Below are 22998 nucleotides of genomic sequence, written 5' to 3'. Positions count from 1 at the left end.
TAAAAATTTCAGAGATAGCAGTAATACCACACCAACAAAATTATGCTTCGAGTCCATGGCAATTTTTAAATGACTTTTATTGAAGCTTTTTATTGTTGTTGCTACAATTTCATTTTAATGGAAGCAGAAAAACTGGAAATGTTCCAGAGGTAATTTTTGTTACTTTCCCTACAACAGCAAAACAGAAGGACTCCCCAAAATCAAAGAAACAAGTACTAAAACAAAATGATTTATAACTGATGGTCCTGCCCCTATATTCTTGATTTTTCCTAAAATTATATAAATCTAAACTTCAAAACCCTTCTACCCATCCTCCTTCATTTATGCTTTCCTCTGATAAAAACATATACTAAGTTTACTAAACAATACTTTCAATTTAACTTATACAAATTTTAAAAGTACATTAAATTTTTCCTTTGTAAATACGCGAGGAAAGGAGAAAGCCTCTTTGGAATTTCATTGATTTAGAAGATTGTATACCTCCAAAGTTGCCTAAAATTCATTTTACAAAGTCACAGATTATTGATACATAGAAGATTGTAGTACTACGATTTTCTTTTCGGTAAATAGATGTGTGCTCAATTCATATGGACATACTGACACTTCAAGTTGATACTCAAAATATACATTTCCCCCCAGATTTATCTGAATTCCAAGGAAGAATAATTTTTTCAAACATTGACCTATGAAAAATTAGGTTTTCTTAAGTGGTGCCTTTCATAAAGCATTGCATATAAATTCTTACAATTGCATTAAAGACCACAATTTAGAAGTGAATTGAGTTTTAGAATTCATCACAATTAGCTAAAATCAACCCTGAATCTTAGGACAGGTAGCAAATCAGATATTAATCGAACAAAGCATTTGGACTAGATGTCTCTAATTCTTCTCGAGGAGTGATGCTGTAGTTCAGTTTGTAGGTCTACGTAAATGTATAGTCTTTTTGTTTTGTTCCTATAGCTGATACATATACAAACACAGCACTTTCTCAAATCAGTGCTTAGTTCTCCTTAAATGCTGCCAGTGCCCTTTTTTTGTTTATTTTAATAGATGGCAGCAAAAGGGCCTCCTGGTCTTTGGAGGGAGATAATCACATAAGCCACAGAGTCTACTACTCTCGGAAAAGCTTATTCCTATTAAATTTTATTTCATATTTATAATAAGAAGAATTTAATTCTTATAGCATATCACATGTTCTATTATCTCTACTCTCCTTCCTTTGTCTTCTAAAATAGGAACTAGTAAGGTGCTTTAATGTGGGGATATTTTCTTCTGTGAGTGATTTGGGGAGAATAAAATCATTTCACCTTTTCTCAGGTGTAGTGCTGTTGTGCTATATTACAATTAAACATAAACCACAAATATTATCAAAAGTATTATGATACCGTATTGAATATAGGAATTAGCCTTTTCACGAACCTTAATGGTATGTGCAGTGAAAGTTGGCGTGGGGTGGGGGAAAAGCAATGCTTCAGTGTAGTCCCCTTCTTGCTGTATGGCTGCTGTCCCACTTTACCTCAAGCAGCCTCTTTGCATTACTTACCAGGTGGTTTCAACCTCAAAACCTTCATGAGACCTTTAAAAACTAGGTTACATAGTCCAGATTTTTCAACAGAGTTGATTGAGCATCAAAAATTATAAAATATTGAAATCAGAGGGGTCCCACTCTGTTTCCAGATTCCTAAACCAGTGTTCTTGACTTCTGATGAATTTTTTACCTTCCAGCTTTAATTTAAATTGTTAGGAACATGAATTCGGAACAAAAAAGCAAGCCATGTTCCATTGCAAAATATTATATAAAGTGTTCTGCAAAGAAAAATGTTTAAATGAATAAGATAATTATATAACTTATTTTAGTAAAATTTTGAAGAGTAAGGATAATAACTCTTCTGAAAGATTGTAAATTATAACGGAAGTGCAGTCATTAATATCCTTTAGTCAGTAAGTTTACTTTCTACATATTTTCATGCCCTTTGTATCAGTAAATATTAAGAAATAGGAGTAGCATGCTTTCTGTTGTCCTTTTTTTCTATTGGGCCAGTTATGAAGATATACTTTAGAATTATGAATATATTACAGTTAATTTACCCAGTGAGAAGCTAACCTGAAATGTTGCTAAGGAGGTTGTTCCTGTTTTTCATTACCCTTTGTTTGCCATTTTACTACATTTTAACATGATAGTCAGAATTGAATACAGACACAATAGTCAGTCCTGCCACATTTGGTCTGTGCATTATGACTCTGCATTGCATCTTCTACTTTGCTGTGATGACAGAGGTCCAACACTCAGCAAGTGGTAACATTAAAGATCAGTAACAGAGTAAAGATGAAAGAGTGACCATTTACTCGTGTTCGCACCAGTCATCAGCTACTGGCTCAAAGGAAAGTAATGAAGAGAAAATTAGAGAAAAGCTAAGAAGCAAGAAAAGATGGAAATTATATCAAAGCGTCAACAGATATTTGGATAAAAATGAAAGTCAGCCTTGATTTTAAGTATGGAATAAAAAATTTTAGAGATAAAACTTGTCTTTTTTTCTTTTTTTTAATTTTATTTTATTAGTTTCAGGTATACAGTACATTGGTTAAACAATGTTTCTCAACTCTCATTTCCATATTCACTCCCTAAGGAGAAGAATTTCGTTTAATTTTATGAGTGATATTAAATACTAAGGAATACAATTTTGTCAGGGAGTAGTGAGTTTCGGAGGACCACAAATCATTGTGATATGTAATTTTTTTTTTTGCTTAAAGAACCAGATTTTGCTCCCTTAGGTGCCGTATGGCTCCTGTTGAGAATGCATGCTTTATATGAAGTTTAATGTGAGTTTAACTACGTTTACTTTCATGCTCTTAGTGTTAGAGTCTAGTTTGGATTTTTTGTAGTTCGCCTACAGTGCAAATTATCCCAGTAGATAATCAGTCTGGAGAATAAGAATTTGTAATCTCTGTACAAAATCATTAACTCCAATTAAATTGGAGTCCAATTAAAAGAAAATTTTGTTTGGCTTTGTAGAGATAGAAGAATTGAATCTTCCCCTTATGAAAACCTATGTAAGAATTTTCTTCTCTACAACAATTCTAAGGGTGCATTGTTGTGCTTCACTGAAATGGAGAAGTGGGGTGAGCATCGATTCTGGCCTAAGTAATATAACCTCTCTCATTATGAGGGTTTGATGGGTTTTGTCCATACTTTGCACTATATTTATGACTAATAGATAATCTTTATATTCTTAAATGAATATCATTATGTCAGAGATATAAAAGCATACTTCATTAAGCTCGATTATCTATTAGATCTTCATTGGAAGGGCAGGGAAAAAAAGGTCGTGGAATAGGAAAGTCACTTGAAACAATGAGATACATGTTCTACTGGCTGTTCTGCATGGCAAGTCCCCCAGTTCTCTCACAGGAATCAAAAAACTTCTGCTATTGTAATTTATCAATACTACATAAATAAATGATGTTTTATATCCCACTTAGCTATATACAAGTAATTCTGCTGTATTTTCCGTAGTTAGCATCCTACGCAGTTCCTGCCAAGTGGACTTCAGGCAATGCTTACATGTTTGAAGCAAGAACATAGCATCCCATTTTGTCATAAAATGTTAGTGAATTAAATAGTATTTCCCCTAGTCAATTAGAGAAATCTTTTGGATTTAATTTAAAATAATAGATTACCAAGGTTTAAATGAGTCCATTAATTATCTACAAATTGGTATACTAAGGTTGTATAAAAGAGGTGTTACATTTTTGAAGTGATATTAATAAAGTGATAGCTGCTACTCAGAGAAAATTAATTCATAAACATAGAAGTTCAAATTGCTGAGTTCACTTTTTCTAGTTAGGCAGCAGTACTGAAAACTTATATGGTTTTGTTTAAATTATTTTAAATAGAATTTGGTTCTTCTATTGCAAGAGCCTATTGCATCCTTCAACCAGGAAGCTGATATTTATAAAAGAGAACTTTAAACCTATGGTCTACTAGTTTGTCTGGGTGTGCACTGTTTCCTTCATTTTTTAAATTCTCAGACTATGAGCCTTCTACCACATTTTTATTTTTAATTCCTAAATCTCAGTTGATGTGTAGTTAAAACTAAATCTTTTTCATATAGGCTCCCAACCTTTAAACAAGATGTAAAAATCTGTTTTGTAAGACCATTGCTTAGACCTTGGAACACATTTCCCCATAGTAGCACTGTCATAGGTAATGACGTAGAACCACTCATAAAGCCTGTCGAGACTTTCATCGAATACTAGTTGTAGAATAGTAACGTTATGTGTGGGAAGTAGATTCAGTGGAATCATGACTGAGTGCTCAGGATGCCAGGAACACATCTATTCCAGCCTCACCTTCAGGATAGAGCATCTCCCTAATGGCAAAGGCATGGGGCATGCAAAGGTGGAGATTGTGTGGACTCCAAAGGGTACAGATAAAGTCATAAAATGCTACAGTTGGAAGGGAACTTAGGGATCATCTTACAGTAGAGGGAATTAAAATGCTAACAGTAGACTTACCGAGATACCAGCTCTCCGTCTCCCCCACTTGCTGGTAATGGATGCTTCGAAGACAGCAGCATTGAGAAGATAAGAAAGGCAGAGAGAGAAAGAAACAGAGAAACAGGAAGACATCGATCTCTAAATCCTGAAGTTTATAAGTCAAGTTGTCCTTAATTAGGAGAAACTAAGTATCTGACATTGTTCTGTAAAGTTTTTAGAACGTAAAATTGGACCCTGATCGTTGATATTTCCTTTTAAGGAATGTGTTGATCTGGGAGGGCTGGAATCACCTACTTGAAATATTAAATCTGTGCTCACTTGGCTTAGTATTATTCCTGTGGTTTAAGTAATGTGTATATCTTCTATTTTGATGAACTATGCTGTTAGTTGAGGTCATATCACACTATAGCTCCCCAAAACACTGTGCAGAGATGTGTGTGTGGTATAAAGAACTCTTAAAAGAGTTCACTGTGTGTTTAAGGGAGCTACACTTTAGACAAGTAAAGAAATGTCATTTGGCCTCTAAGTATAAATTACTTATTCCCCAAAGTAAATGTAGACTCATTAAGAATATATTTCCCAGATTTCAAACATATATTTTCAGAGTTGCTTAAACAGTTTAAACCATCTATATTGATCCATATTGATTTAATGGTAGCTAAGATGAACTTACCCATGGCCTAAATTTCCATTAGACTAAATAAATGCCAAGGAAAAAAGTGTATGTATTCTGAATTATTTAGAAAAGCTGGTGATCCACCTTCAATGTATTGCTCTCATTCTAAATTTCTTTTAAAATCATATAGATCAAAATTTTTCTAGCTTACAATTAAGCAATATAATAGAATAGTATATTCCTTTACAAAATGGTGGAAGTACTGAAATAATACTAACTTCAGCATGTTTTGAGATACTAGTAGAATTTGTTGGGTGTTGTCCACTTCGTTGCATAAATTATGTGAGGTATAGTTTACTATAAATGTGGTGCACCAGTTTATTTTGATTGGAGTTACTGAAGTGAAGAAAGCTAAGTTAAATCATCTATATGAAATGCTTTGAAGTCCTTAAGCATGAGAGCTTGTGGACCATTTAGGCTTGAATGATGTCTGTGATCATAACACAGGTTTTTGTTCCTGAGAGCTATGTGGTCTTTTCCAAATTTGTATCAACCTTGAAAAATTATTTAGCTTAAAATTATTATTTAAAAATATTCTATATTTGACCTAAGAAAGAGAGATAAATCACAAGAAAAACTATCCCATCAGTGTTTGCTGAAAATGCATGATTCTTCCTCCAAAAATACAGTGGAGACATAGTTAATAATACCTGGGTCTATTTCTAATTGATTGGAATGTTTAACCTAAGTTTAAGAAACTAGGAAATAAAATAGATTGTAAACTGAAAAATGCTATTTGTCAGTATTTCTAATCCATTACTAGAACCAGTGACAGGAAATAAATTCAGGCTGTTCTGCTTGAGATGCATTTCAGTTGCCATTAACAGATCTTCCCCGTTTTCATGCACACTCAATAAAACTGTGTTGAATGACTGACTCAGATGACTTCAGCGGCAAAACTTAAAGTTAAAGCTGTAATATTGTAACGGAAACCCCCAACAGTAGTATCAGATGAAGCTGAGAATAAATGTAGTATATCAGGTGTCATAAAAGGGAAAATGTGGGATACATTTACGCTCTCCTCTATCTACTATGAGATTCATACATAAGATTCACACTCATTATTCTCGTCATCTTAATGAGATCAGTGTGGGAACATTTCTCTCCTCTCCCTCTTGACTGTCAGAAATGGGGCACTCCATTATTTCTCCTTCCTCTCTCTACTTTTAAGAAACTAGTAATATTTTCTTGGCCAGAAATGTTAACTGGTTACAGCAGGCAGCCCCAGAGTATTGCATAAAAAAAGGCTTAAGGACTTTAGGTAGAGACCACAGTGTTTGTTAGTCTCTCTCTCTCTCTCTCCTTGCTCTTATTCTTTTTCTCTCCTGCATGTACTTTTTTTTTTTTTTCCAGACTTTTATCACCTGCCCTATTTCCCAAGGGGTTTTCTTGGAAAAGAAGGGAAAATATAATTTCTCTACGTGGAGGAAAATATGGTACCTAAGTATTACCTCTAATTGCTATCCCCTTCTCATTAGATCTATTGCCCTAATTAACATTGCACACAGTCTTCCTATACCAAGTCTGAATGCTATTGGTTCATGTGTCCAAGCTGGACACAAGTCTGAAAGAGGTAAAATGGACAAAGGACCAACTTCTAATACATCTTATCCTAAAATAAATTTCCAGATCTGTCAAGAAACAGTCATGGTTTATAATTAAAGTTGCTAGGAGATATTTTTTATCATGTTTTTAAATCACGATTTCCTTTATCCTTAAGGACAAGACAACAGGAACTTATGGAAGTATTATTTAAGCCATCTGGGCTATTAATTATTAATATACATTGTAACCACACAGTTTTCGGTACTACTTTCCTTTAGAGGAACTCGTGTGTTAAAAGATTTCCTTTAACATGATTGAAGAATTTTGAAGAAGGCATTTTTAATATTTGCTACCTCTTAATTATAACTTGTTTGAGGCACCACTGTTAGCACAGGGATTATGAGTTAATAAAAGTGTCATAGTATTAGTGAATAAAACCCTATGTAATTTTCCCCAGGTAATGATTAATAGCATAAGGCTATATTAACAATACTCTTAGTATACAGTCCCTAAATATATTTGATTCTCATCCTTTAGAGGGTAATTTTATACTGAAATTCAGTAATAAAATGTTTGAGAGATTTAGTAAGCTAGTTAATGTAAACTTCTTAGATGCATGAATCTTTTCAAATGATTTGTATTACATTGCTATGTAAAATATTCTATTTTAAAATCAAGCTGAAAGTTTTAAATGTTAGCTTAACATTCGTCAGAGCAACCTTATTGAGATTCATAAAGAGCTTATTTATCTCACCACAGTATTTGCTAAAACAGTTAAAAAGTAAAATTAATAAGCCATTAGGTCATTATTACATAATGTTTTTGCTCACATAGATAAATGGGTTCCTTTTCCTCTCTTTCTTTTTAAATAATGTCTCTCTGGCTTTGTTCCGTGGCTGCAGCAGGCTGTTAGTATGTATCTTTCTACCATCAGAATGAATGAGATATATCTGTATAAATTATTGATTCACTTGAGCCTACCTCTGTAATTCAGAGCTGAAAACTCTGGCAGCTTATCTAATAGAATGATATAACTAGGAGACTGAAGTTACCTACCACAGCAACAATTGCCAGTTGGGGGGTCAAATGCCCTTTTACCTTTATACCTGAACACCTGCAAATTGAGCTGTATCCCATTCAGAATTTTAAGAACAGGTCCATTGTCGCAGGAAGTAGAGTTTGTTTCTTAGAGAAAATTATGCCAGTTCTAGTTCTGAATGAAAGACAAGGCTTTTATTACTCGAGGGATATTAGGGCTGACTGCTTTTTTGAGAAAACAAATTTGCAGTAACTTTATCTGTAATTTAGTCCTGAATGGGTGCAAATAGACTGCACATTGTATGGTGCAGAAAGAAGAAAATAGGGGTTTGTTAAAGCCATACAAGGGCTATGTAACCATTATATTTCCGAGGGAAGTCTTATCAGAGTTGCAGGTTATAAAGGGGAATATTTTGGTTACAGCCTGAGCATCAAACACCTGTTTTGAATTTTTAGTTTAGAATGACATTGGAAAAGAAAGTTTTTGTCTAAAATTGAAGATGATGAAATACCCAACTCCTAAAAGTTGCTATACAGGTTCTCTTTGACTTAGAGGCTGGCCCTATCCAGAAACTTCAGAAATTATTATAATCACTCTTCATAAGGTTGAATGTCAGACTCAGAGCTGGTTGGAATATGTTGACTTGTTTTGTTTTTATAAGGTTAGATTCATAGGTTTACATACCCTTTCCAATTAAAAAAAAAAAATTCTATGCAATGTTCTTCACCTATGAGTCTGATTCAAGTTTTGCCAAGGCTGAGAGCAAGATGAACATTTTGAGTAAGGGACAAGAAAAAACATGCATCAGCTGATGAGCTTCCAGGTCACACAGTGTGGGGATTAATGGATCATATATTATTTGGAGAAACTCATCCCTCAAGTTGGTCACCCACTCCTTAGTCAGCAAGTTCAGTAGTTGTCATAGAAACACTTATTTTTTACCATGTGATAGTTGATCGCTGACATGGAACCAGACTAGGTAATCAAACATCTTAGCCATATGCTTGTTCTGAGCTCCAACCTAGTCAATTAGCACATTTTATATTAAAAACTTAGTTGTAATAGGTCTTCATTAGCTAGCAGTTGCCATAATTGAATAGTTACTCAATTATGTTCGTCCCCCACCTCATTTTCACCTCTTTACAGAGTCCAAGTAGGAATATATCCAAAAACATTCACGAGCCCCACTTCAAGCAAAATTCATGACCCACACCTCAAATAAGCTGTTAGAGGTTGATCCAGGGTTTAATACTTAATTTTTCTTGCTGTGTTTTGGCATAGATAAGTAGGCCCTTGGGCTCTCCCTTTTTCTAATTTCTAGTGTTTCTTCCCTGAGTAGAGGACAGAAGTCTTCTATGGTAAAAGCCCATTGTGCAATAATGTCTCTAGGATGTGACTATCTTTCTACCTTTAAACCCACTTCTTCTTTCACCAGCCTCCAGTCTCCCCACCAGATACCCATCTGGACACACCATTATCCCGGGACTATTCCCCATCATGTTCATGTTCATTGTGGTCTCTGCTACCCTTTGCCTGTGTCTGCCATATTTCATGCCACTGAAATTCACCTGCACCCTGTATTATCCGATGGTCAAATCTGTTATCTAGGGGTGAGAATGGGGCCATCCCTAGATAACATCTACACATTGGATCACTGGCCTTGTGGATAAAATATTTCTGATTTTCCTTGCCATCCATGCCCTTTTTCACAAGCAGATATAAAAGGCTATAATTGGGATATCAGAGAGCAGGTAGAGCATGAAAATAGCCCCCAGATAATACCACGTAGGAAATTTCTGGCCCTCGTCACTCACGCAGATGCTCTTCTTCGTTGGTGTGAATAGTACCTCTTTGTTCTATGAAACAATCTGGAAGATAATTGGTCATAAAGGTTTTCTGAGCTTGGTAGCCTCAACATGCTCTTTTCTGTGTTATACAAAATAAGCAAAAGCAGGTACCCTCATAAAAAGTGTAACAAACTACACTAGCTTAAAAAAGGAAAAAAACAAGGGTTGAACTTCCCTGCATAATGAAGCATGATAGCTGCAAATGGTCAGCCATCGGAATGGCATATCAAAAGGAAAGAGAATCAAAGTCATGCTACCATTCTCGCTACTGTCTGTTCCCTGGAACATGGTAGGGTCCTTTCTCATGCATCCACCATTGCTGACTAGGTCTTTGCAACTTAGATTTGTAGGCGGGACTCAATGTAAGAATATAAATTGTTTCGAAGATGACAGATTACACATCTGGTTTCTTCTCCCCCCAACCCTTGTGTTCACCTTTATAACAATTTTTTTTTCCAAAACTAATGTGGTTTAAAAATCATTTTAAGTTGCCCAACATAAATGATAAAATCAAATATTGGATTCACAAACAATAGCCTTTATTGGTTTGTGACAAGTGATTCATCTTTTTACATTAGTGCAGCTTTCTGAACCAGATTATTTTTCATAATTGATAATTCGTGAGTCATATATTTGTTATCTGTTCTTTTATGGCTTTGAAAATAGTGAACGATGCCAAAGATCACTGTGCTTTTATAAAGAAAATTATTTTAGTGTACTTTATTGGCTGGCATTTTCTGAAAGTATGTTACCAGTAAGTTTTGTAGAGAATGTAACAAAGATAAAAGTAACATCCCTTGCTAGAAAGAGACCTGATGGGTTTACAATTCATATTGATAATGTGAATTTAGTTTTAGAATTCATTCATGTTTAGCATGAGAATAATGAAAATACACAAATAAAAAAATGTTAACTACAGTTTTGTGAGCTAAGAAAAAATAACATGAGTAATTTTTCCTATAAACCATCCACATTAAACAGTACACAAATGCAGTAGGCTACCTTCCTATGAGCATTACTTTTATGCCATAGAATAATGACACTATTTTTTATGATCAATAATTTTAAGTGATTTTCATAGATAGCCTTAGGAGAAGTATCCAACAACCATGATATAATCTTTACTATTCGGCTTTATATTTTGTCTCTTAAACCTTCTTAAGTGCAAATAGAGAAAGTCTTACCATTTATCGTGGTTTATAATTATGTTATGGTAGAATTAGGACTACATATGAATTTATTTGCCCCAGGTAAGTGATAATAAGACCTTTAAAATCTATTTTGCCTAAGAGGGCAATATTAAAAACTTTTTCTTACCCTTTAACAATTCTCTCACACATCCTGAATATTTTCACTGATTCTGTTCACAATTATACTGACTGACAAAGTATAAATCAGTTGGCGAGTAACAACCCAGTCTACTGAGAACTATATAAGAGGAAGAATATTGTTAAATGAATTAAATATTAATTTCACAGAAAATTTGTTGTGAATCTGCTTTTAGAAATTAGATGGTTCACCCTCAATCTTTATTAAAATGTCTCCTGAACAATTTAATTATTGAAAACTATTTCTAAAAGAGATTATCTACTTAAATAAAATAAAATTTAAATTTAAATTAAAGGGAGCATTTAATCATTACATAATTATATTATGATTATATACAATTAAACACCATATAGAAAACATTTGCTCTTCAGGAGACTCTAACAGTAGGAAAAAAGTAGGTTAATGCCTTCACCACTTCCATTTTTAAATTTATAGATTCTATGATATTTATTGTTTAAAATTCATACTTTAAGTTGGGGGGAAATGCTAAACAATATACAGTTGGCTATAAATCAGAATAAACTAGCATATTACTAGTGCAACACCTTTACATCGATGATTTTGTTATATTTGAACTCTTCACATAATTGAATCTCACCTAAGATTATGTCTAAATAGTTCAATGATACATTGTAAATAAGATTTTATTATTCAAAATCAATATCCATTTATAAATATAGTATTCTTTCCTTACTCACCTAAATATGTTCTAAATTCTGTTTAAAATTAAAGATGTGTGGAACATCTTCATCAGATGGGCAAGCAAAATGTTTGAACTATATAAATAGCAGAGTTAAAGAATGATAACTTTATGCATATCTTAGAAAATGTTGACAATGTCATTTAGGGTCTATAACACTATAAGAAAGAATTTGCTCTACCTTTTCAGATGTTTCGTTGCCTCATGGCATGCGCAGTGATAGTGGGATATGTTTATTTGTGCATATGGTGTGACAGATTGTTGATGTGTTTTAACCATAATATATTATTCAGTTTTGAAACCTCTCTTTAGAGTTGGAATTTCTTTATAGTTGAGAGGGGAAATGCATTTCTAATAATTTGCCTTATCGTTTTAAAGATCTGCATTTTTAAAATCACTCTCTGTATTTCAGAAAATTTTGGCTGCCGTATAAATTATTGAGAATTCAGTATGAATTTCATACTTCTTTTCAAGTAAAAATAAGATTGCTGTATTGTAAGATGAACTATTATCTGAGGTTTATAACTAACGTATTTGATATTTTCTTAACAAAGATATACAGTTTAAAATATACACAATCTTTAAATTACTCTAAATATTGAAAATAGATAGTTTTAGAACAAATAAATTTTGAAACCTATATAGAGTCAGGGTATACATAATATAAACAGTCCCCTCCCCTACCACTGCCTCTGACCAGATTTATTCAAACCACGGAAACTAATTCCAAATTTTGTAATTGATTGTTCTACTAAAAATAATCAACATTATTAATATAAATGTTACATAGAACCTACGTACAGAATCAGTGTACATTCCACAGCATTAGAATACATTATTAAAAGAGAACTTTTTCCCCATCAGAAAAGCAATTTACATTTTTCAGAAGGTAACAAAACACTCAAAAGAAAAAAGTGGAAAATAATGGAAAACTCTCAAACTGGATTGTAGTATTTTAGAATGAAAACTGTCAATACATATCCCAGAGTTTATTATGCAATCTTACATGCTCCTGGCTTTATCTACTTGTCAGCAAATAACTTACAAGCCGTTATAAAAAATTGTTTACCTTTTTCCCTTCCTCCCCAATTGTCTTATATGTCATTCTGCAGTTTGGCCTGTAGGTAGCAATCTTGCACCATAAAAAGCTCTCCGTTTACTCATTTATTTAGGCTGGAAAAGCTTACAGCATTACAGATCTATTAAATGTAAGCAATGTTATTTGCATAAATTCCAGACTTTGATGATGGTCTGTGGCCTACAAATTATTTATGCAGTTTTTTGGTCTTGAAGTTCATGAAATTGTTCAGAGGTGACTTTACTTTCCATTGTGACCCCATGTAGGTGGCAAACAGCCAAATGGTTGGGCGCATAACCTGGAATCTTAAAAATCTTAAGGCCTCATGCCTGAAAAATAATGTTTTGTTTCCCATACAACCCTTCGGATAAAAGAGAAATCCACAAGTCTTCTAAAATGGAGAATAATGCTTTAGTACCTATGAGCAAAGATTACAAGAAAGTGCCTCTGAAGTCAGGTACTCTCACATGCAATGAAGCAATTGCTGTTAAGTAATTGAGAACCTTTAACAGTTTAGACCACTTAATCTTGTTTCTATTAAGAATAGTTAAAAGCCAAAAAAAGCATTATTATTGATTTGTTATTTTTAAATACTACAAAGTACCATCGCATATATATTCTTTAAATGGCAAAGATCATTTTCTTTTTTTTTTGTTCTCAGCTGTTTTATTGGAATCATTGATAACAGTGTACTAATTCACAGTTGCAGAGCATGTGTTTCATACCAAAATTTACTTTTATTTCTAATCCGTGGGTTGAAAATAATATATTATGTTTTTAAACTCAAAATATTGAAAAATATTTAAAAGTATAGCTTTTGATTTATTTTAGAAGGGTAATTCTCTTTTTTGTTAACAGGGCTACATGTCCAGTTTTGATCTACTTTCATTCCTTCATTCTTTCCTTGCACTGGCTGCACCCACTAAGTGTCCAGGCCCTATTTTAATTAGGAATCCAAGTTGGTTAGGACCTGACTGTGAAAACATATTTTATTAAAGTAACAGCTTGTTGAGGAGCAGAATGGATTTTAATTACACTGAAATCTCATCAGTGTATTTTACTTTTAAGTTAATATTTCATACTTGTGAATGTCTAATTCCATGCTGTTTTTGTGGTGTTCAAAAAAAATTATAAACCCTTATCCTCATATATATTCCTTTGCTACCAAGGAACTCATTGGATTTTAGAAAACGAAGCTTGGTTTATTTGAGGGATCCTTAGAACAAATTGTTTCTGAATGATTGTGTTTCTTAATATGGAATATTAGATTTAAATGGAAACATATTTTAAACTGTCAGCATTTTAAGTGTCCGCTGTTAACCAAATTGGCAATACATCTTATTTGGCAAAAATTGCCCCATAGTACTAGAAATTATATATCATTAGTTATCACCTTTGTTGATAAAACTTCAACTACTTATTTTTGTAAAGTCTGAAATTAATCCAATCATAAGAAACTTATGGCTGTGATGGCATTTTGGACCTGTCATGCCCACTTTTTCTAATACTTGCAAAGGTTACAGAGTGCAGTTTCAGGAACAAGAAGAGCTTATTGTTTGTGAGGAGTAGCCTTTGATTCCATGGATCAGTGGTTATTAGAGCTGCAGCTGGTTCACAACAAATATTCACATCTTAAGTGATCAGATAGAGAAGTCATTTTCTCACAGGGTAACCCCTCAGATCTGGGGGCGGGGGAAAGGCGGGAGGAACGCTCAGAAAGAAATAACTTAAGTGATGAAGGAGTTTCGAACCTACTGGTGAAACTGGGATGAGAAAACTAACTTTAATGTGGTAGGGAGGCTTTTTCATTTCTTAGTGTTACACATTTGATTTTGAATCCTTTATTCTTCTAAGACTTTCTGGATGTAAGATTCAATGACATAATCCTTTATTAAGTGTAGTTGATTTACATATTGATTTTAATCAGATTCGGGCATAATTTTAAATCATTATTTTTTAGTGCGCTCTTTTCAACTCTGAAAATGTTCTTTCTGTTAGCTAAAAATGTAGATCCTCTGACCCGCCTTCTCTCCACTTGCTCACTACCCCTCCCAAATCAAGGCTTAAGCTAGGATACCAAACTGGTGAAGGACCTTCAATTTCAAGGGATCAGTTCTTATCTGAGCTAAATGAAGCTGAAGTTGCAGATGAAAATAGAAGAGTGGAAAAACAGGTGCTTAAGCAGGTGGGTTTGTGAGCTATTGCCATTACACTGGTTCTCATAGTTTTAGAATAATCACAAGAAGCAACAGAGCTCTCTCTGTTATAGAGAAGTCTGGGGCATCCTCACACCATGGCTGACCTTAAGGGGTGATGAACTTGACTTAATGGGAATGACATTTCTCTCTCTAATTTATCCACCCTCATTATACATACAAATCCACACATTGCTACTTCTTAATATGCTCAATAAATATTTTTATTTTGTCACCAGAGATCCCTTCTTGTGTGTGGGAGAGGTTGCAGAACAAAGAAACCAACTTTCTCTGTCGAACCTCAGAGATCCTATTTCCAAGGAAATAAAATGGATACATCTCAGAACTAAGAAAAACATAAGGAATTTTGATCTTTCATTTCTTCATTTTCTCAGGAGATGTGAAAATACATCTGGAACAGAAACAGAAGTATAGAAAAAGGCTTAGACTCGTCACCACATTGGAAAAAACAATTTTGTTTCTCGTTTAATAACTAAAGAATAAAGGGTTCCATTCTTGAGGCATGATTACTATTACATTTATAAATAAAATCAGCAGCCAACTCTTTGGCGGAATGTGTGAAACTTTGAATAAGTTCTTAGAACAGAGCTTCTTAACCTTTGATCTACATAGATGTCACCTGGAGATCTTGTTAAAAACCAGATTAAAAACCTCAGTAGGCCAAGGGTAGAGCTCTTAGGTGATCCTGATGCTACTGGCTGGGGATCACACTTTAAATAAAGCCTTATGAAAAGTCTTAATCTAGACAATACAAATGTCAGTGATCTAGCACACTGTATTTCAAAGTTTAGCATGTTTCAGAATCACTTGCAAGGCTCTTAAAAATGAACCTGGGCTCCGATCTCAAGGTTTCTGATGTAGTATTGTGGAAGTAAAGCTCGAGTATTTGCATTTTTAACAAGTTTACAGGTGATGCTCATGACGTAGGGACCACACTCTGAGAACCACTGGTCTACTACAATACACTCTACTGGATGCTCATTAGAATTACCTGGGATGCATTAGAAGTATACACACACCGGTTTCTGCTCTTAAGTGATTCCGATTTAACTGGTCTTGGATAGAACTCAGGTATAATGAGTAAAATCCAGCTGCTCTCAGGTTATTCTAATGTGAAATCAGGATTGAAAACCCATAGGATCCTTCCACAAAAGGATATGTAATACATTGGAGAAGGAAGAACTAAAACCAAGAGGAAAGGAGGCAGAGTTTTAAAAGACTGAAGAAAGCAACCAGAAATTGCCGTGGGAGGAGGAGAACGACACGGTAAAGAGTCATTTTTTTTTTTTAAACATCAATATAAAGTAAAGTTTGTGAGTGAAGGAGGTTCAGAAAAATGTTCCTACAACTGGACTTGGGGAGCTGCCAAGATTTCATTGAGACTGACATCCTGACACTCATCTATCTTTCTCTCTCCGTGCATTTCTATGCCTTAGACCCAGAAGGAAAAGTAGCCTCTCTAAGTGGCATCCGTAGGGTTTGGGTGCTCTTGGAGCAGATGAGTGTAGCCGTAGAAGTAAATCAGTGGAATGAATAACAAATGAAAGGTCCACATATTTCTTGAAATATTAAAAATTTTTTCCTTATTTCTTTAACTTATAAAGACTGGAGTGACCTTATTTCCTAACGTCACTTTATGACACTGTTAATGGGGAAACATCCAAGAAGCAGACAGGCGAATTATAGGAAGAGTCCTTTCCTAGTCCTTTTGGTACTTGGTATCTGTTCTATTTAGAGTAGACGAAGCAGCTGCTTCTAGCTAATCTTTTTTAACATTTAGAGACATAGCAAAAAAAAAAAAAAAATCTTTATTTTTGCTAAAACACAACCTTTCTCTTTACCTAATAAGCAGCTGGTTTGCCTCATTCAGATATGCTGGTCCCAAATGGCAAATTCCCAGGACCTGCATAGTATTGCATCCAATTCAAAGTAATTTCTCACTTTCATTTACATGACACTTTGTAAGCTTTTGTACCTTCAGCTTTAGAATTGAACATTTTGTTTATGCTTTTATTTTCTATATAAACCACTCTAAAATTCATACAAGGAAGCACAATCAGTGGTCCCAAAACCATTGTTAACAATTTGTTGTTTTTTGAAAGATTTAGAAAGTAACCATTCTAACCTTATTTCTTACATATGGTTGCATGCTACCTTGACATTCAGTCTTCTAGGCCAGAGTTGGTAGTGACATTGCCTATATTTTACTACTTCTGATGCCCTTTCTCTTGGCAGACATTATAAATTGAGCACACATAGATATCATATCTCAACAAAAACACTCCAAGTAACCACCACCAGTTATTTACAGCTGATTCTCAAGATGAACCTGTTTGCCGTTCTCTAATTCTTTGCAAATGTGTCTGTCTGCCCTCCTGGGTTTGAGCCTACAGAGAATAGAGACGAGGTTGCATTTGTTTTTCTATTCGACTCAGGATGTGGTAGAGGGCTTTGTACATAGCAGCTACTCAGTGTTAGCTCATTTTTGTTGTATTTTATTTTGTAGGCTTATCTAACCTGATGGAAAAATATATTTTACAGAATTTTGTTCACATAGGTTTTATTCTTAATAGTGTCTCAACTAATGGATAGCAAAACACAGCCAAATAGAATTACCCTTAATCAAGAATGATTTCTAGCTATTTTGGATACAAATGGGATAGCTAAAAATAAAAAGTTAGATTCTCCAATCCAAAATAAACATACTATCCCCTGAAATCCTTTTTACGTTATTATAATTTTCTTTAGTAAATCCTTTTATCAGGGCAAAAGAATCAATTGCAACTCTAAATTTTCACAAACCCTGAAATAATGGAGTTTACACTAATGGTCTGTTCTGTATTATTTTCATCATGTTTCAGTAATAAAAAGCAGGTTGCTAAAGGCTCTTTATTTACTCAGTTGTGATATTTTACTATTGCGATTATTAGAGATAGTTTATTCATAAGATAGCATCTGTAACATTCACTTTGAGGAAGAACATTTTTAAGTTAGATTTGTTCTATCCTTATGATATCACAAAGTTTAATAAAAAGAAATTGTTAGTGACCCTTTATTCCTTGATTTTTTTCCATGACCTATTACTACTTAATAACTGCTGAAATTTTACATAAATCAGAAAGATAAAATAAAGCAAGAAGTAGACATAGAAAAGATTGTTGTTTTTTTAGATGACACGATCCATATGTCAGCATTTAATGAGCTTGTTTGCTTATGAAGTAAAACGCCCTTTTTCATAGCCACAATCTATAGACTCTGCAATGTGTGCGTAACATAAAATCAAGTAAAAAGCTTTCTTTACTGGAGTGCTAATGGTTTCTCAATAACTTTCCTGAATGTCTTCCGGGGGGGCGGGGAGGGAAAGGCCTTAGCACCATTTAGTTTTGCAGCTGTTTTTACACTTCTATTTCCTCTCCTTTCCTCACACATTTACACAAAAACCTTCTCAAGTCTCTTTTAAGCACTGCAGCAACTAAATCAGTCCTAAGTGGCAACCACTTCTAACAGCGTTGTGTATGACTGTGTGTTAATTAGCTCCAGTAGATTATCCCCCGGTGTGCAGCGAGTGTTGGTGGGAACTTCTCGATGTGCAGAGAGTGCTGAGGATTTCATGTTTATTTTCATGTACTGAGGCAAATTCTCAGTATGTCTTCAAATTATCTCCTTGGGGGTGTTTTTCCTGAGCTAATCCTGACAGAATCTTTCTGTCAGATATGCCCATCATCAAGAACAGGAGAACAGTACACATACAGGAACCTCTGTGCTTGGGGCTGTATGCAAATTTAATGCCCAGCTCATTTCTGTTTCTCTTACATGGATGACAGACATTTTAACAATGTGTTCCACATTTCCCTCTGGGAATCCAGTTGGATTTCTATATGTATATGAGTGCATATATACATCCATTTGGAATGTGTCTTTGAACATAGTATTGGGAACATATATGCATACCAATGTTTATGTATGTACATATAAGAATGTCTATTATACGTAATGTGGATATTGGGATGCATGTGTGAGAACGGGCAAGAGCCAAGCAGCTCTTGATCAGAGATGTGTCTACATCCCAGGGAGACTAATCAGCTGTTGGAAAATGGACAGGGTAGAAGAGCTGAAAAACAAATCTATGCTGAATACAGTTCCACAACATTTGGGGTGGGAGTTGTGCCACTATGAAATGGTGAGCAGCAACAGCATAGAAAATCAGCTTTTCTTTCCAGCTATTTTCATGGAAAAAAGTTATGTAATAAGAGTTTTTCCAATCTAAGTGCCAATCTTCGTGATTGACTATAGATTTGGAACTTAAATTACCTTTTGCCACCATTGTTTCTGAGGTTGCCAATCTATTAAGTACTTTGCAATACCATTATTTTCAGGTCAAAATTTCTACTCCAGAGATGTGTCCTTGAAAGCCTTTCTCCATTCTCTAATGAACTGGGCTGGCAATCCTAGAGGGATGAGGGAAGGACCCATCTATTTCTCTCCTTTAAGCCCAGGATGCACACCAGACAGCCAGCTCTGTTTTTCTGTCTCCTGTAGCACTTTAATGTCAAAGATGCTTCCCATATTGAGCACTTACTCTGTGCCAACTACTTAAATGTCTTATCTGAAGTGGCCAAACCTAAGAGTGATACTCAATCAACAACAACCCCCATGTCCCGCCCCAAAGCCACCTCAAATGAACATAGATGTTCAGTAAAAACAGCTTGTTTAATATTCAAATACTTCAAAACAAATCTAGCTACCTACCTTTCAGATGGTAATACCACCTTTCTAGAAATTAGGAGGTATTACTATCTAGATTACATTGCAGATATTAGACTATTTTGCTCTTACAAGAGTACTTGAATCCTGTGATAGTGCTACTCTTATTTCAGAAGTGGAAGCAGAGTCCTGTGAGTTTAAATCACTTGCATAATAGTTCATGGCTAGTAAGCCTTGATCAGTCCAGGTGTCTCCCTCTCTCAACCTGAAATATGAAGTAAAAAACAAAGAGGTTACAGGGAAAAGATGAGAGCCCTAAGAAATCTAGAGTAGCCTAAGAGATAAGAGCCCCAGTCACATGGCCCTAATAGGGTCAAAATATGCTTACATTATAAGCTTATCTCTTGGAAGATCCAAGCAAAACTTGTCTCACACTCATCATCCCAGGTCCCTAATGTTGCAACTAGAGAATGAGAAAGGAAGGAAAAGGATGCTGTTTGTCATCTGTTTCTCTCTATTCTAAGCTTCTCTCAATTTTGTCCTGCTTTCTTAATACTGTTTGCATTCTCTCCTTATTGTTTCTTCTACTATCAGACTTACTTCGATGGCTCCAAGAATCCCCCTGAGAGTTGAGGAAAGGGGGATTTTTCCTAGCTACATGATTTGAGTTTAAGATGGGTGTCACTTTGAACCCAACCCAGTTTTAGCATATGGGAGTCATTTACGGGGATTCAAATTTTGTTCAAAGGGCTTGGCTTTGTATCCCCTGTGGTGGTTAGATGCAGTCATTTCTAGTGCTTAGCCTGAGGTCATTACTCTAGATCTCTAATTATTACCAGAGGACAGAATTATTGAGGGCATAGAAAGTCCTAGAATTATATGTGTGAATTGGTTTCAATTAGGGAGAGTAAATATTGAGCGTATATTAAATGCCTGGCAGAGTGCAAATGTCATCGTGTGATCTTTATAATCATCTTCTAAGGAAGGTGCTGTTATTTTAGCATTTCATGGAAGAGGAAAGCAGAACTCTGAAAAACAAATTTGTCTAAGATCATAGTTAGTGCTAGAGCCGGGCTTCAAACTCTATTTGGGTTTGCATCTCAGTGCTTTCCAGATGCCCCATCAGTAGTGCAGAGTGAACATCCATCCATTCTAAAGAGGCCTGTGCTGGCCCAGTCTGAGAGGGACCATGTTGGGCAAGACATTTATTTTTGAAGTCTCTTATTTTTAAATGAATATGACTTAGCCATTCTATTCTGGAATATTTTCTTTATATTTTTTAAAAAATTACTACCAATTAAAAAAAGTTTCCTTTCTTGCTTATCCTTATCACTGCCTAACCTCAGCAAACTGCCGTGTAGACCCTGGAGATTTTTTTTGCTATTCCAGGTGAAAACTTGACTACAGGGAAAATACTACATATTGGCTTAATATCCTCTCAATTTTGTCCTGCTTTCTTATTAATATTGTTTGCATTTTCTTCTCATTGTCCATCATCTCCTTAATGTCCTATTCTGGGGTAGCAGGTAAAGCAGAATCTGGGAGTAGTGGGATATTTACCCGAAGGCATGGTTACAGTTGATTCTAAAAATTTCTGGATATTCAGGCAGTGACTACGACTTGGGGTTGATGGTCAAGTACCTGTACTGGGTAAAATCTGTGACATGTTTCAGAAGATTGAATTTTGAGCTCTTGCCTTTTACTGTGAGCTTACTGACTACAGGGATGGCATCTGAGAAAAGTATTCATTTCTGTGTTTTAGCACTCAGCATATGGCTTGGCTGATCAGTTGGTTGATTGGTTAAGTTGGTTAATGAGCAGGCAAGCATATATCCTTGCAGCATTCCAGCCTAGATAATTCCAGAGACAATACCATTGAGCTAATCCTAGGAAAAATGATGGACTTTTGCCTTGAGTCACACTATAACACTTAAGAGAATTTAACATTAACAGCTCTTAGGTTCCCTTCAGTCCAACCTGTCCACGTCTGCCCCCGCCCCCAATCATCATCTTCCTTGTCTGACATCATCTTATTGACTACCTAAATTCATCACATCTACTCCAAATATAAACCGTAAAATTCTTTGGTTGTTACAAACAGGTTAATTATGCATCTAATGCATTTATTTGTCCACTTGAGATTTATTTATAGAGCACATCCTATATATCCGGCCTGTGCTGAATGCTAGGGAGAAGGTCTGGTCATCTGATAAAGAATTTCAAGTTCTGATGGGTAAAGACTTAAGGTGATACACTTTGACGTCCTCACTGCCCAGATTTTTCCAATGCATTTTATAGGAGTTTCTAGAAATGACATCCCAGTTAGTGTTCTGACTCTAATACAGTGAGTCCAATAGTTGAATCTTCTCAGACCCAAGAAAAAGGTGTTGGTCCTATATGCCTCCCATCTCTTTTCCATATCATAGGAGTTCACAGTTTAGATACTATCAGTTATAGGAATACCAACACGAAACTAAAACGGACTTTGAGAAACTCTTATGTAGCAATTCACTTTGAAACAGAGCTAAACCAAAACACAGCAGTTAAGTGACTGTCCTTTTAGAATTAAGGTTAACACCTCTGTCTTAATGAAACTTTTATAACATGTAATATTCTGGCAGGAAAGATGCTGGATAAGTGTAAAGTATGATGATGGCTGCTGCTGTTGCTTCTGTGACATTTGGACAACTTAAACCATATGGCCTAAATGTAACTCTAGATAAGTGTATAATTTTAGGTTGATTTTGTTTCAGAGCACTTGGAGGTTTGTTTGAATTAAGAGCCAAATCAAATCCCAGAAACAGGTGTATTTCCAAAAAAAGGAAGGGATATGTGTTATAGTTGACCCAGTTAACAAATCACTGCCTTAAATCAAATAGTGGTATGTAAAGGAATGTTTAAATATCCAAGAGCTGTGCCTCGGGATATCTGTCTTACTCCTTGCAAGCATAATGTTAAATATACAGATTAATTCTTTACCCTGACTTGAGCATGAGGAGTAATCTGATTTGGGGGCTCTTATCAAGACTCATTCTACAGTAAGAGATGACTAATCAATTAACCAGTGCCTCAATCACCACCCTCAGATCCCAGGGCTTCACATTTCAGATATTTACTTTTTTATCCCTCTAACTGAAGAGAAGCTTAAAACTAGCTCCAGAAATGTACAAGCAAGCTCAACTCTCTCAAATCACTTAACCTGCACGTAAATTGTGCTTACTGTGCCAGGCTTTGTTCTAAGGACTTTATAAGTTTATAAGTAGTAACTCATTTAACCCTCATAGCAATCTCTTATGGTAGTTACTCCCATTATCGTTACTTTACATACAGATGAAGAGACTGGGGACAGAAATGAAGTAATTTGCTC

The 22998-nt window shown here is 34.9% G+C and overlaps 1 protein-coding gene and 1 long non-coding RNA gene across 24 annotated transcripts in view; both read left to right on the top strand.

The window, feature by feature from the left end:
* MCTP1 (multiple C2 and transmembrane domain containing 1) overlaps positions 1-22998 on the top strand; it is a 447851-nt gene that overhangs the window by 303269 nt on the left and 121584 nt on the right. The window lies entirely within an intron of this gene.
* Positions 13991-15469, top strand: LOC120612545 (uncharacterized). Its single transcript, XR_005655480.1, has 2 exons — positions 13991-14896; positions 15146-15469. It is a non-coding gene; the product is annotated as an uncharacterized LOC120612545 (long non-coding RNA).

The sequence above is a fragment of the Pteropus medius genome, unplaced genomic scaffold (assembly GCF_902729225.1).
Source record: "Pteropus medius unplaced genomic scaffold, Ma_sr-lr_union100, whole genome shotgun sequence".
Classification (NCBI taxonomy): domain Eukaryota; kingdom Metazoa; phylum Chordata; class Mammalia; order Chiroptera; family Pteropodidae; genus Pteropus; species Pteropus medius.
The sequence above is the reverse complement of the archived record's forward strand: the minus strand, read 5'-3'. Positions and strand labels throughout refer to the sequence as shown.